We start from the raw sequence: 15,943 nt of genomic DNA on the forward strand, positions 1-15,943 counted from the left end.
TATTCTTCCCCTTCCATAGCTCCTCCCCATTTCCCTTGCCACATAACTTCATATTCTTGCTCTCTCTCAAAAACCAAGGGAGAGAAAACAAAAAACAAAATCTAGTAAGACACAAACTATCAAAACAAAAGCATAACAAAAAGCCCACCAAAGTAAAAACTGGGTGCTGGGTGGTGGTGGCGCACGCCTTTAATCCCAGAACTCAGGAGGCAGAGGCAGGCGGATCTCTGTGAGCTCGAGGCCAGGCTGGAGTCAGTTTTATGTTGGGCTGCCCTGGACTGTGATTGATAGACCCAGTGACACTCCACTGAAGAAAACTGATTTTCCCTTCCCCCGTAGGCATCAATTACAAATAGCTTCTTGGTTAGGAGTGGGATTTTGCACACCTCCGCTTCTCAGTGTGGGGATTTTGTCTGGTTTGAACCTGTGTAGGTCTGGTGCTTAACTGTTTGTTTATGCACATGAGTTTTTGCTTGTATCTATGTCTGTGCACTACTTTTGTGCCTGGGGCTTGCAGGGGCCAGAAGAGGGTACTGGATTCCTCAGATATTTGTGAGTAACCAAGTGGATGCTGGTAACCATACCAAAATCCTCTGGAAGAGGAGTAGTACATGCCCTTAACCACTGAGCCACCTCTCCAGCACCATCTAGTTTTTTTGAAAGATATTTCCTGAGGGGAGTGAGTAATGGAACTGAGAGGACAACTTTCAGGAGTCAGTTCTCTCCTTCCATTGGGTTCAGAGACTGAACTCTGCTTAGCAGGCAGTTTACCTGCTGAGCCATCTCACCAGCCTGAAAGTACATTTTTTTACCATCCTCAAGTTGTTTTTCAGATCTTCAGACTCTCCTTTTGTTGTAGTTCCCTTTCTGTGACTGTGATAAAATACTCTGACCAAATGAATGGTTTGTTTTAGCTTACAACCCCAGGATATGAGTCTGGACCGACAGCTCAGCATTTGCTGCTCTGCTGAGGTATGCAAGTTTCGTTTCCAGCACCCATACCAGGTCACTCACAATCAATCACCTGTAACTAGGAGATATGATACCCTCTTCTGGACTTCTCCAGTACTTACCCTCATGTGTGCAAACCTACACCAAGATACACATATTTTTAAAGATCTTTATAAAACAAACAAACAAAAACAACCACTATACGTCATAGCCCATTGTTAAGGCAAGGCAAGGCAAGAACTCAGAGGGAAGGCAGACATGCATCTTGTTCCCTGAATTTTTCTTGGATGTTATTTCATGCCTTCTGTGACAAACATTGATATTCACTTTCTAAGACCTGTCTACTCTTGTTGGATGCCAGAACATAGCCATAGAACCCAATTTGGTCAGTGTGCCCTGAATCTGGATAGTGCCTTCTGCCTTGCTTTCATGCTTTCCCAGTTATCATCTATAGAACATGCCAGTCAATTGTGTTTAAATTGGTCTGTCCTGAGAAAGTTCTGAAGAAGGGCTGCCCTATTCATATTTAGTATATGCTTTCTGACCTTTATTTACATGTTTTTCTGAACACAACCTTATTTGGATTATTTCTCTTTTTGTTACATTCACGTATAAAAGTACACTGGAACTGAAGTAAAGTAATGTTGTCTATAGATTGTAGTTGCCTTAGATTGTAGTCCACCCCATTCTTTTATGTCCTCAGATCCCAGATCCAGCAGACAAGATCTACTTAGGTAGGCTGAAAAGTCAACACTTTTTTAGAGCATTGTAGTATCTTAAGTATCTTCAAAATTTCTTCATCTTCTGTGTGTCCTCCAAGAATCTTCTTAGATTCTTCAAGTGCCATTTCAGTGGTAGCTTCTTAGGTATGCATTCTGCACATGCTAGGCTGTCCAAAGAATCTCTACTCTAGAAATCCTGCTCTAAATGAAGCTAAGATGCCATGGAAATACTGCATGCCTGTGTTGGCTCCAGTAACAGGCAATGAATCCTCCTATCAACTCAGCCTCACGGCTGAATGGGGTTTTTCAACCACCAAGCCTCCATTGAAGGTTTGAATGCAATGACTTGCTGGCCTCACATTCCTCCAACATCTGGAAGTTAATCTTGGGCTTCTGACCAATAGCACTTTTTCAGTGGTTACTACTCTGCTATCTCGTCTGTGAGTGCAGAAACAGGCCCTAGCTTTCAATAAGGAAATTCAGGTTCAGAAGGCCAGGGAAAAATAGGCAGTCCCAGGAGAAGTGTCCTAGACATGCAACCTTGTCTCTGTCATGACTCAGGAATGGGTTTGGCAATTCAGATTGCCCAGTTTGCTCAGCAAACTGTAGCCACAGGAAGCCTGGAAGGTGGAGAGACAGCAACATTCATTTTTAGAGTCTCATTCTGGGGCACTTGTGAATGGCTGGACCAAAGAGTATTAGGAAGATGGAATTCTTCTACCCTGGTCCCACAGCTCCCCATTTCCAGTAGTGGATGAGAGGATAGAAATTCTGAATAGAAGGAACCCAGTTTTCTGAAGTCAGTATACTTTGGGAGTTGATATCCTCAGCTTGGCCTCACGTATTTATGGACATTATTAATTTTGCCTCCCGAGCAGAATCACTAGCAGTCCCAGAGTTAAGACCTTACTCACTACTAATCAGCTATGTCACCTTCATTGCCAGGGTAGTGGGAATCACTGCTCTACAAACAAAAGGAAATGACCACAGTCAAGGCACCATTTCCTTAGGAACAGAGGGCCTTTGTGAGTTTGCAAAATCCTTGTCTCTGTGGAGTTCTGTTCCCTAAGCAACTCTGAGTAGAGGTGGGCAATGAAAAAGGAAGCATTGCTCAATGTAAGAAAGTAGGGGGAGTTTTGGGGGAAATCCTAGCAGCTCCAGTGTCCAAGGAACAGAGATGCTGGCACAAGACTCAAGGTGGAGATAATAAGCCCCCATACATACCAAAAAGTAATAAAATGCAGGAATCTAGAATAAGGTGTTTGTGAGCAATTCAGGGATGGCGGATGGATGGCGGTAGAATGGTATCTTTGGAGAAACCCATCTTGTTCTACAAGGCCCTCCCACTGATGAGTGTACCAGGTCAACAGCCTTGCCTTTAAAGTACTGGATTACATCAGTACTGAGCCTCCTTGCTGGGACAATAGTAATTGGCGCAGCACCACTAAGAGCCATCTGGCAAGAAAACCAAGGGCTCTTCTATGGCTGGTTCTCTGACCAGGCATCCCAATCACAGACAGAATTCTAAGGAAATACAGAGACAGTGAAATTATTTTAGAAACTAAGTGCTGTTTGGGTTTTGTTGTTTGTTAGCCATACTAGTTGTAATGGTGAGGAAAAGTATTTAACATGCACATGTATATATAGTGGATGTTTTACATTCCAGGAGCTGCTAATACTTTTTAGTTGTGTGGAAGCTCATTGAATCCTTGCCATAGCCTTGTGAGCAAGTACAGTTGTCTCACCTTACAGTCACAGAAATTGGAGCACAATTAGATTAAGACTCTTGCTTCAAGGTCCTAGCTATTGAGGTGCATGTGGGATTTGAACCCAGACATGACTGTCTACTGAACTGGTATGTGGTGCTGTGGACACTTGTCTTAGCTCATCTCACATATCTCCCTGGTCTTTCTGATGGCCAACACTGATTTCCCTTTGGGTATTTTGTCCTTATGCTGAACTATGTTGTTTTCACAGTTGTGGTCCCTCCTTGTACCCACTTATGGCATCAGACAGACCTGATAATCTGTGTTGTATGGCTCAGAAATAACCCAAGCCAGCAAGTATCAGACCTATGAGAAATAAAGCCTTTTCTTGCTGTAGGACCTGGAGTTGTGACACTGTGAGTCACAAGCTATACATAGAGAGTGTCAGCCTGCAACCAAAGCCATGCTGAAGAAAAGACTGCCCAAGCTATAGAGAGGTAACTTCTGGTGGCATCTGCTGAAACATGAACCTATGCTTGTCTGTAAGAATTAGTCATCAGCTTTCCAGTTTAGAGCTATGCAATTTATCAAAATCTTTTTCTCCCTAGATGGGTTCAGTGTATAGCAGTATCTAATAAGCAAAAGGAGAAAAGTATCTGTCACTGTGGCAGACTGGTGGGGGTGGGAATCATATAGTCCCAGTATGACTAAGTGGCCTTAGGTGGACATATGCAGTTTGTGTCACTGCCTTATGCCTTGGTGATGTCCTTGGGCTTTGCTGCCTCAGGGCACCATGCTGATGTGAGTGACATGTAATCACCCGAGGCCATGTCAAGGCTCATGGCCCGTGCAACCACTGAGGGCATGAATTGGTCAGTGGGCCTAATAAAGCCAAGAGCCATATTGATGTCTATGGCCCATGTTACCACCGAAGCTCATGTGGATGCCAGCGATCTGGACTGCTGCCTGAAGCCATGTTAACATCCATGTGTGCAGAAGACCTGGCCCTACCCATCATGGGAAGAGCTGGCCCTCCCCCTCAGTAGCAGCATCTGTACTCACATGTGTATATACACATACATACATACATACATGTTAAAGAAATAAACCCCAGCTCTGCTTCAGACTGGCTACTCATGAAATTATATTTTTGTGTCAAGCCATAAATCCTAGTTTGAAGATTAGGGAAACTTCCTTGGACAGTGGACTAATGCAATAGAACAGTGCATTTAGAAATAAGCCCACGTAACTGCAGTCACCTGATCCTGGGCAAAGAAAGAGGAAAATTCAACCTCTTATATCCACATGTAGAAGAATGAAACTAAATCCTTGTCTCTCACTATGCAGCTTAAACTGTATTAAATGTAAAACCTGTTTATCCAATAAGGCCACTTAGTCCATGATGTACCTGGGGCTACAAAAGAGCTCTCAATAGAGGGATGCTCTCTCAGCCTGGACATATGGGGAAGGGCCTAGGTCCTGCCCTGGATGAAATGACAGACTCTGGAGATCCCCCAAGGAGGGCCTCACCCTCCCTGGGGAATGATGTGGGGATTGGGTGGGGGCTGGGGGACTGGTGGAGGGACAAGTGAGGAGGGGTGGGAGAGGGAGCTGGGATTGACACATGAAGCATTCATATTTCTAATTTAAATAAAAACATTACAAAAAAAAAAAAAAAAGACCTCCCCAGAGCAAAGCAAATAGGTGTGATTGACTTGTTCCTGAATACTTGGGGCTGTGCATCTGCTGCCCTCTGGTGGCAGTCTGGAGGTAGCCTTGGGTTCATCTACCATGGGCTAGAGGGCACAGCTCCTTATAGGATAACTCTTAACTTCCTGAGGCTTCTGCACACATTTAAGTCATGGGTTTCCTTTTTGCAGCTGTATGTTCTGACATTCAACCATTCCTCTACCTCTGAGAAAGAAACCACTGGGCCTTTGGTGATCAATAGTACATATTAAGCCCTAGTTCTAATCAGAGAAGGGAAACCAAAACTGGAAATAAAATACGTTGCCTTAAAAGTAATCAAAACCATGTCCCACCTCAGAAAAACATTAATAGCTACCTGATAGTACCTTCTAAGGAGATGCTCCAAGAGCTGACCAATTGAATCCTTTTGGATCGAGCCAAAGGCAAACCTTGTACACTGTTTCCTATGGTATGGCAAACAAACTAGGCCAGTGGTTCCCAATCCTTTGTGGGGGGTAAAACAACCCTTTCACAGGGGCCACCTAAGATAATCAGAAAAAACAGATATTTATATTAGGATTCATAACTGTAGCAAAATTATAGTTATGAGGTAGCAACGAAAATAGTTTTATGGTTGAGGATCATCATAACATGAGGAACAATGTTAAAAGGTTGCAGCGTCATGAAGGTTGAGAACCACTGCCTTAAGCAATGGTAAGAAATACTAAGTCCATCATCCCAGATTAAACAAAGTACAGCTAAAGAGTGGGGAACACAGTTGGGAGAACGGCATTAATCCAGAGCATCTGTTCTACTTGAAGGATGAAATTAGTGAGTAGGTCTAAGCACTGATATTCTGGAAAAATAAGGACCATCAGGCTTTCACCACTAGAAACTTCCTCTAATTTCTGCCACAATAAAAAAAATCAAACTATAGGTATCAAATTACAGGAAAAATATATTCTGAATATTTTGTTCTCACACCGAGGAGTTCCTTTTTAGTAAACTGGTACTTAATTTTCTCTCAAGAACATTTAGAGTGCTATTTACTCATAGGGGGTAATTTCTGCCAATTCTTTCCTACCTTTGTTACTTCAGAGGGAGCTGTTGGTTCAGCATGGGACTCAGGCCAGTCCAAGAATGTTGTACTTCTGTGGTATTCAAAAATGACTCTAGCTTCTGGGGCTGCATCATAACAAAAGAAAAATCAATAGTGGTGTGATGAGACCAGAGGCCACAGACTTCTGAAGAGAAAAGCCCATTCACCACATGCCCCTTGGTATTTTGGGCAATAATGTACAACACTGAATTAGCTATAAAACATACAGAGTTGTCTAGAAATAATGCAAATGTGAGTTATAAGTGTATTGTCTGTCAGCTACTTAATATCTACTCTTAAAACATCCTTCATTTGGGAAGGATTCTGGAGGGGCAAGAAGATACCCTAAATAGGTTCCAGGACATGTGGGATCTGCTATGTGGAATAAGGACCTCTATGGAGCCTGCCTGGTCACCGACCTGGGCCTAAACCAACCTAACACTGGCCACTCTCTCTGTAGAGAAGCCTTAATACCACCTTTGTTCTACCTGGTCAGAGGAGTTAGCAGACATACCACAACCCTTATACCCCCTGACCCTTTTCAGAATGCTTCCTGCCTGCCTACACTTCCCATGGTTGCCTACTGCTTTTCCTACCATTCAAGACCAGTGCCAGGCTTAGCAAACCTATTGTTGGCTAAGTCACACATTCTTCAACAGATCTAAGCCCTCCCCTGGGTGCTTTCCTCTTTGTTTAGACTATGGTCACTCCTCTACCATAGTTAATTCTTCACATGATGCATCTTCAGTTTAGCTGGGTGTGGTGGCACAAGCCTTTAATTCCAGCCCTCTGGAGACAGAGGCAGGTGGATCTCTATGAGTTCTCAAGGTCAGACTGATATACATATGGAGTTTCAGGATGCACACATGAGGATGACTCTATTACATTACAGGAAGGGACACTGAACTTGGGGGTTCTCTCCTCTTAAAGAAAGCAGAAGGAAGCTGTTCTTCATAGGAGTGAGATGAGATGTCGACTCATTCCTTGGGGTTGCTTGCTCCTTGCAAATATATCCTAAGAAACAGTCCAGGTAAAGCAGTCAAGTATTTTTGAGATGCTCAGTATTAATATTTACTATCAACTTAAATGGATTTGAAATTACCTGAGACACTTTCCTGGGCCTGACTATGAGAAAATTTCTAGAAGTTTGAGAAAATCCATACCATGAACAGGAGTCTCAGATTGAATTAAGGGAGAAGAAACCCTACAAGAGTTTGGGGTATCAGTTATGAAGGTGGAGGAAATGGTGCTTTGCTTTGGCCTGATTTTCCTTACTAACCTCCTATTCTTTTGGAATGGTAATGCTTATTCTGTACCAATGTACACAAGAGTATATAGCTTCAAATTTTATTTTATTTTATAGGTGTTCAGAGTTAAGAGCATGCCTTGAGTTTCATATGAAACAGCAGACAGCAGGAAGTCAAAGACTTTCTCAGGGGTCCTAAAGAAATGACAAAGTGAACTTTAATTCTATGTCCTTGTCTAGTAACAGAATTGGAAAGGCTGGTTTGACTCTGTAGCCAGGGCTGACAAGTAAAGGTTGCAGGTTCTTTGGGCACCCAACTCTTCCTCTTGGATGTGGTTATCAGTCCTAAGGCAGTTGTGTCTGAGGTATTCTGTGTTCTCTTTGCCAACTATCTGCTGACCTTGGCCAAAAGTCTGACCACAATTTTCCTTCCTGAAAATAGTATATAAGATGTTGTACTTCTTAATAAGCTTGCTTGGCATACGCTATCAGCTTATATAGAACAAAGAAAGAATATTAAAAAGCTACAAGGAGAAAAGTGCAAATAGCATATAAAGGTAGATCTATTAGAATGATACCTGACTTCTCAGTGGAGACTCTAAAAGTTAAAAGGGCCTGGACAGATATCCTGGAGACTCTGAGAGACCACAGACAAACTACTATACACAACAAAACTTTCAATCACATGGAGAAAACAGATATTACATGATAGTCAAATTTGAACAATATCTATTGATAAATCCAGCCCAAAAGAAGATACTATAAAGAAAACTACAACCCAAGGAGATTAAATGCAGGGAATAATCTCACACCAACAAAACCAAAAGGCGGCACATGTGCACGACACACACACACACACACACACACACACACAGGTACATGCACACACATACACAAACATGCACACTCCACACCATCACCAGCAACAACAAAATAACAGAACTAACAATAATTGGTCATTGATATCTCTCAATATCAATTGACTCAACTCCCCAATAAAAATACTAACAAAACAGGTGTGAAAACAGAATCCATCCTTCTGCTGCATTCAAGAAACACACCTCACTATCAAAGAAAGACATAATCTCAGAGCAAAGGGTTGAAAAAAAGATCTTCCAAGCTATGAATCTAGAAAGCAAGCTGATATATCAAAAGAAATAGACTTCAAAACAAAAATTAATCAAAAGAGACAAAGGACTTTGTTCTCATCAAAGGAAAAATCCACCAAGATGATGTTTCAATTCTTTTTTTCCCTTTTATATATAGTCCTATATACAAATGACAAAAGGACTGAGAAAGAAATCAAGGAAATAACACCCTTCACAATAGCCAAAAACAATATAAAATATCTTGGAGTAACTCCAAGCAAGTGAAAGACTTGTATGACAAAAACTTCAAGGTTTTGAAGAAAGAAATTGGAGTCATCAGAAGTTAGAAAGATCTCCCAAGCTCATGGTTAGGTAGAAATAATGTAGTAAAAATGGCCATTCTGCCAAAAGAAATCTACAGATTCAATGAAATCTCCATCAAAATTACAACACAGTTCTTTACAGACCTTAAAAGGGTAATACCCAACTTCATATGGAAAAGCAAAAAACAAAAAACAACAAACAAAAAACCAAAAAACAAACAAACAAACAAAAACAAGGATAGCTAAAACAATCTTGAATAATAAAAGAACTGTTTGAGGTATCAACATTCCTGATTTAAAGCTGTACTACAGAGCTGTAGTAATAAAAACTGCATGGTTTTAGCATAAAAACAGACATGTTAATCAATGTAATCAAAGACTCAGGCATAAATCCACACACCTATGGACACCTGATTTTTGATAAAGAAGCCAGAAATACACAATGGAAAAAAGACAGCATCTTCAACAAATGGTGCTGGTCTAACTGAATGTCTGCATGTAGAAGAATATAAATAGTTACCACTGGGCACAAAACTCAACTCCAAATGGATCAAAGACTTAAACATAAAACCAGATACATTGAACCTGACAAAGGAGAAAGAGAATAGCCTGGAACATAATGGCACAAGAGAGAACTTCCTAAACAAAACACCAATAGCACATAGAGTATAATCTACAATAAATAGAACCTCATGAAACTGAAAAGCTTCTGTAAGGCAAAGGATACCACCATCAGTAGAACAAAAAGGTAGCTTACAGAATGGGAAAAGATTTTCAACTACATCTGATAGAGAACTAATATCCAAAAAAAATTAAGAGCCAGGTGTTGGTGGCACACGTCTTTAATCCCAGCACTCAGGAGGCACAGGCAAGCAGATCTCTGTGAGTTTGAGGCCAACCTGGTCTACAGAATGAGTTCCAGGACAGCCTCCAAAACAATACAGAGAAACCCTGTCACTAAAAAAAAAAACAAAAAAAAAAGAACTCAAGAAACTAAACATCAACATACCAAATAATCCAACTAAAAATGGGATACAGATCTAAAAATTCTCAATACATGAATCTCAGATGGCTGAGAAAGAAATGGTCAACATTCTTAGCCATCAGGGAAATGCAAATCAAAATTACTTTGAGATTCCATCTTATACCTCAGATGGCTAAGATCAAAAACACAAATGACAGCTCATGCTGATGAGGATGTAGATCAAGAACACTACTTCATTTCTGGTGGGAGTACAAACTTGTACATCTTCTATAGAAACCAATATGGCAGTTCCTCAAAAAATTGGGAATTAGTCTACCTTAAGACCCAGCTATACCACTCCACTCTTGGGCATATACCCAAAGGGTGCTCCATCCTACCATGAGGACACTTGTCCAACTATGTTCATAGCAGCTTTATTTATAATAGTCAGATACAACCTAGACATTCTTCAAAGAATGTATTAAAAAATGTGGTTCATTTATACAATGGGTATTACTCAGCTGTTAAAAAATGACATCATAAAGTTTGTAAGAAAATGGATAGAAGTAGAAAAAAATTTATTCTGAGGCAACCCAGACCCAGGAAGACAAACATGACATGTACTTACTTGTTAGTGGACATTAGCTGTCAAGCAAATGGTAATCATGCTACAGTCTACAGACCAGAGAGGCTAAGTAACAGGAGGGCTCTAGGAGAACACATGGATCTCTCTGGGAAGAGGAAATCATAGATTTTGGGGTGGGTGGAGATGGGAACAGGAGTGATCAGGTTGGGGAGGGAGGGATGGAAGGAGAGACTATGGGGAAAGATGACTGGAATAGGGGGTCACCTGGGAGACAATGTAGAAATCTAGTGCAATGGAAGCTTCCTGGAACCTGTGAAGGTGACCCTAGCAAGGACTCCTAGTAATGGAGGATATGGATCCTGAACAGGCCATCTTCTGTAACAAGGAAAGGCATCCAGTGGTGTGACTGGAACACCAACCAGCCATAAAACCTTTGACCCACAACTTGTCCTGCCTGTAAGAAGTACTCAGGCAATGGTGTCTCAGAGGTTATGGAAGTGGCCAACCAATGACTGGCCTAACTTGAGGTCCACACCATGAATGGGAGCCCATGCCAGACACTCTCTGGATGGCCAGGAACAGAAAGCTAAATGGCCCAGAAACCTAGGGTAGAACCAAACATTGGTAAAAAAAAAAAAAATCAAATGATTCCTAATGATATTCTGCTATACTCACAGACTGGTGCCTAGCTCAATTGTCATGAGAGAGGCTTCCTCCAGCAGCTGATGGAAGCAGAAGCACAGACACACCCAAACATTAGGTAGAGAGCTCAGAGAACCCCAAGGAAGAGAGAGGTATCAAGGACACCAGGAGAACAAGCCTGCAGACAACTAAGCATGGTTGATAGGGGCTCACAGAGACTGAAGTAGCAATCACATAACCTACATGGGTTTGCTCTAAGTCCTCTGCACACATGGTATTGTTTAGCTTGGGATTTTATGAGACTCCTAACAATGGGAGTCTGGGTGTCCCTGACTCTTTTTCTGGCTCCTGGGACACTTTTCCTCCTAATGGGGTGCCTCATCCAGCCTTGCTATGACTTAGTGCCTAGTCTTATTGTGTCTTTTTATACCTTGTTCGGTCACTGTCCCTGGAAGGTCTGCTGCTTTCTGAAGGGAATTGGAAGATCTGGGGGGGAGAGGAGGTTGGAAGGAGTGGAGGGAGGGGAGACTGTGGTTGGGATGTATTGAATGGGAGATGAATAAATAAAAATAAATGTTCATTTTGATGAGAAAAAAGTTTTATATTGATGATGCTGAGTTAGCCTATAGTTTTGCTTTCCATACTTGTCTATTTTTCAAAGAAAGACCAGTCTCAAATAGTAAACTGGAGTCTAGTCTTTCTTTCTATAAATAACTCTAGATTAGCTGTGTTGCCATTTTAAAAGTTGCGTGCAACAAGAGCTCATGTGGAGGATTTTGTTTGTTTTTGTTTTTTAAGAGAAAGGGAATGGGAAGGGGGGAGTGAGACCAGCCTGTGGGGACAGAAGCATCAGAAAAGAGGCAGAGAGAGAGGTGGGGGGGGGGGGGATTGGGTAGGGCCTGTTTAAAAGGGAACACAGTGGATGTGCACAGCACAGGCGGTACTCTTAGTGGCTGTAGCTGAGGGTGTATCCTGTCAGTACAGATGCCTGAATACTAACAGGCTGGATTAAGAATCAAATAATTTGTTCTTTGGATTTTCTTTCAATCACCAGTTGTTGTGGTTTGAACAAAGATGGTCGCCATAGATAGTAGCACTATAAGAAGGTGTGGCCTTATTGGAGGAAATGTGTCACTGGGAATGGGCTTTGGGGTTTCAGACACTCAAGCCAGTCCCAATGTCACTCTTTTCCTGTTACTTGCCATTCTGGATGTAGAACTCTCAGCTACCTCTCCTGCACTGCCTGCATACTGCTATGCTTCCCACCATGATGATAATGGGGATGGCCTCATTTGCGAAGGGGATGGGGGTCCGAGGGAGCTGCCAGGCAAGCCCCCCAACCAAGGGCCCTCTGCACCCTCCCCTCCACGGGAGGGTGAACCCCCGGGGGTCTTTAAACCTATGGGCAGGAAAGATAGCCAAGTACCTGGACAGGGGTGGAAAGATGCTCCTAGAACAGAGGGAAGGAGAGAGGATACTGCTGTGATGATACTCACAAGGGCCACCCCCCCCCCATGATGATAATGGATGAAACCTCTAATCTATAAACCAACCCCAATAAATGTTTCCTTGTAAGAGTTGCCATGGTCATGCTGTCTTTTCACAGCAATAGAAACCCTAAGACACCAGTAAAAATATCTAAATATGAAGCTTTATTTGGTTTTATAGAAATCCCATAGTTGTAACAAATGGAGCCCACAAAACTGAAACCTTGGAAGACATAAACCAAATATTTTAAAACAAATCTATTTGAAGCCGGGCGTTGGTGGCGCACGCCTTTAATCCCAGCACTTGGGAGGCAGAGGCAGGTGGATCTCTGTGAGTTTGAGGCCAGCCTGGTCTACAAGAGTGAGTTCCAGGACAGCCTCCAAAGCCACAGAGAAACCCTGTCTCGAAAAACCAAAAAAAAAAAAAAAAAAAAAAAACCAAAAAAAAAAAAAAAAACAAATCTATTTGAACCAAATCTTCCTGCTTTCCTCTTTGCTCTTTCTTCCTGTGTCTTGGCCCCAGACAGGGTGAACTTATGGAAGCAAGTGGCAGTAGGCAGCAAAAACCCCGGGTACATAAAGACTGGAAATAGAAGTCTCCTAGAAGCAGAAAATACTGGGTAGACCACCAGGAGCAAGAAAAACAAGTAGAGAAAGGCTGCACAATAGAGCTTATATAGATATCTAGATAATTTCAGAGCTTCATATGTATGGATCTGACCTTAATCAGAATGCCAAAGACACTGAGAACTAAACTAAAAAAAAAAAAGTATTTGCGCTATTGAATAAGCACATGGAACAAAGATCAAAATGCATATGTGCATAATGTAACCTGGGGCCTGACACTCACCATGTTGGTATCCAGTAAAAGAAAATTAACAGCATTCCTCATATTGACCAGCACCCATCCTTACACAACAGTCAAAGTATCCATAATTCAATTCAAAATCATTTGGCATTCAAAGTACCAGTAAGTCTCAACTTGCATGGGAAGAAAAACTAAAGATGTTAACTGAGATATTAAGTAGACATTACTCATCTCTGAACAGTAGTTTTGGGTCTTCTTTTCTGCTATTTGTACAGAAGAGTATACTCACATGACAGACTTTAAGACAAAAACTTAACAATACATTCACTGCAGTGGTTAAAAAATTGCCACAGTAAAAGGTCCTTGTCCTAGCTGGGCATTGGTGGTGCACACCTTTAATCCCAGCACTCGAGAGGCAGAGGCAGGTGGGTCTCCAAAGCCACAGAGAATCCCTGTCTTGAAAGACAAACCAACCAACCAACAAACAAACAAAAAACCAACCAACCAAAGATCCTTGTCCTTGCAAGATGTGAATTAGGCAATAACTTCACAAAATGTGTGAAGATGAAGTGTAGGATAAAAGCAACACAAGCATAGCAAAATGTTCACAACTGTGAGCTGAAGAGCAAGTTATTCACTGTATTATTTCTTAAACTTATATTTAAATTCAAACATTTTCAAACCTATTGATTTCACTAATACATTTAACATGGATGACTCTCAGAGCACTCTGCTAAGTCAAAGAAGCCGGACACAAAGGATGAAACATCGTATATGGATTTATATTTCACTTATTAGTCATTACAGAAAGATCTGTGGTAACCAGGAGCTGGGATGAAAAGAGAGACCATAAAATTGTGGAGAACTCCCTAAGCTTCTGATGGCTTTCTGAATCATGATTATGGCGACAGGTATGCTATTACATATATTTGTCAAAACTAAAACACTTAAAATTGGAGACTTCTATTATAAGTAATATATACTTTGTAGTGGATTGAACTATGCCCTATCAAAAAGATATCCATATGTTCTAACTGCCAATATCTGAGAAACTACCTACATTTGGAAAGAGGATCTTTACAGGGGTGATTACAGATCTTGAGAGACTATCTTGTACTTGATACTACTTTTTTAGAAATTTATTTATTTAATATGTATTACAGCGTTCTGCCTGCATGTATGCCTGTACACCAGAAGAGGGCACCAGTTCTCATTACAGATAGTTAATGAGCTAACATCTAGTTGCTGGGAATTTAACTCAGGACCACTGGAGGAGCAGTCAGTACTCTTAACCACTGAGGCATTTCTCTAGCCCCCAACTATCCTGTACTTATGGTGACCCTAAATTCAATGACTGATGTCAATCTATGAGGATATAGAAGAGGATTTGAGGAACAGGGGAAATCCAGAAGGCCATTTGAGGAAGAACCAAATGAAATGATATAGCTGAAAGACAAGGAACATCAAAGACAGCCCAAAGTCACCATAAATTGGGATAATCAGAAACTCTGAAAGGAATCAACCCTGTGACACCTTGATTTCAGATTTTTAGCCTCTAGAACCGTGACACAATGAAGTTATGTTGTCTAGCCCCCAAAACAAAAACAAACAAACAAAACCAAAACAAACCTTTTCAATGGTGAATTACAAATAGGCTGTCAAACAATGGAAAGTGGAAAGTCTCAGTAAAGGAATGAAGGCTATAAAAAAGAAATGCAAGTTTGAAAACTGAAAAACACAATGATCATAATACAACTGACAATCCATACTCAGACATATCATGACAAAGCTATTAAAATCTAAAGGCAGGGCTGGAAACATGGGTCTGGAGTTAAGAGCACTTGATGTTGCTGCAGGTGACCAGGATTTGGTTCCCTGCATCCACATGGCAGCTAACAACCATCTATAACTACAGTTATGGGGATCCAATACTCTCTTCTGAACTCTGTGAAAAGTACATACATGTGATGTATTTACATACATGCAAGCAAACACTCATACACATAAACCTTTTGAAAGCCTAAAAATTAAAGACCACCTCTTGGAAGTATCTTCTATACCATACTTCCAAGTAGTCCTCAAAGGGAGCAGCAATTCAGATGACTACAGGTTTATCATCAGTGATAGAATCAGAGGCAGAAAAACAGTAAGGACATGAAATTATTAGAAAATAACATAATCCAGCTGGATCCAATTGACACTTATGGAACACTCTACCCAGCAAAACCAAATGTACATGGTGTCCAGGGACATGTGGAACATTCATCCTGAATCATAGCCATTTAGAATTGGAATTATACAAAATATGTTCTACTTTAACATAAAACTAAATTAGAAACCAATAAAAAGATAATGGAAGCCTGAATGGTGGTATACACCTTTAATCTTAGAACTCAGGAAGCAGACCCAGGTGAATCTCTAAGTTCAAGATCAGCCAGGTCTATATAGTAAGACTTTATCTCAAGAGGAAAAAAAAAAAACCACATACTAGGAAAATAAACAACATACTTATGAATGAATTATGAGTCAAAAAAGAGATTTGACTGAGTAAAAGAAAATATAAGAAAACATCTGAGATGTGGAAAAAAGAAGACTAAAAGGGAAGCTACAGAATTAAAATGTCTTTATTAGA

At 41.1% G+C, this 15,943-nt stretch overlaps 1 long non-coding RNA gene across 3 annotated transcripts in view; it reads right to left on the reverse strand.

Moving 5' to 3' along the window:
- LOC106020815 overlaps positions 1-15,943 on the reverse strand; it is a 39,754-nt gene that overhangs the window by 21,279 nt on the left and 2,532 nt on the right. For all 3 annotated transcript variants that reach the window (XR_005880845.1, XR_005880844.1, XR_001196231.3), the window contains exons 2-3: positions 6,153-6,253; positions 5,455-5,610 (exon numbers count right to left, since the gene is read on the reverse strand). This is a non-coding gene — a long non-coding RNA (uncharacterized LOC106020815). The remainder of the gene's footprint in view (positions 1-5,454; positions 5,611-6,152; positions 6,254-15,943) is intronic.

This window comes from Mesocricetus auratus, unplaced genomic scaffold (assembly GCF_017639785.1).
Source record: "Mesocricetus auratus isolate SY011 unplaced genomic scaffold, BCM_Maur_2.0 Super-Scaffold_100013, whole genome shotgun sequence".
Lineage (NCBI taxonomy): Eukaryota > Metazoa > Chordata > Mammalia > Rodentia > Cricetidae > Mesocricetus > Mesocricetus auratus.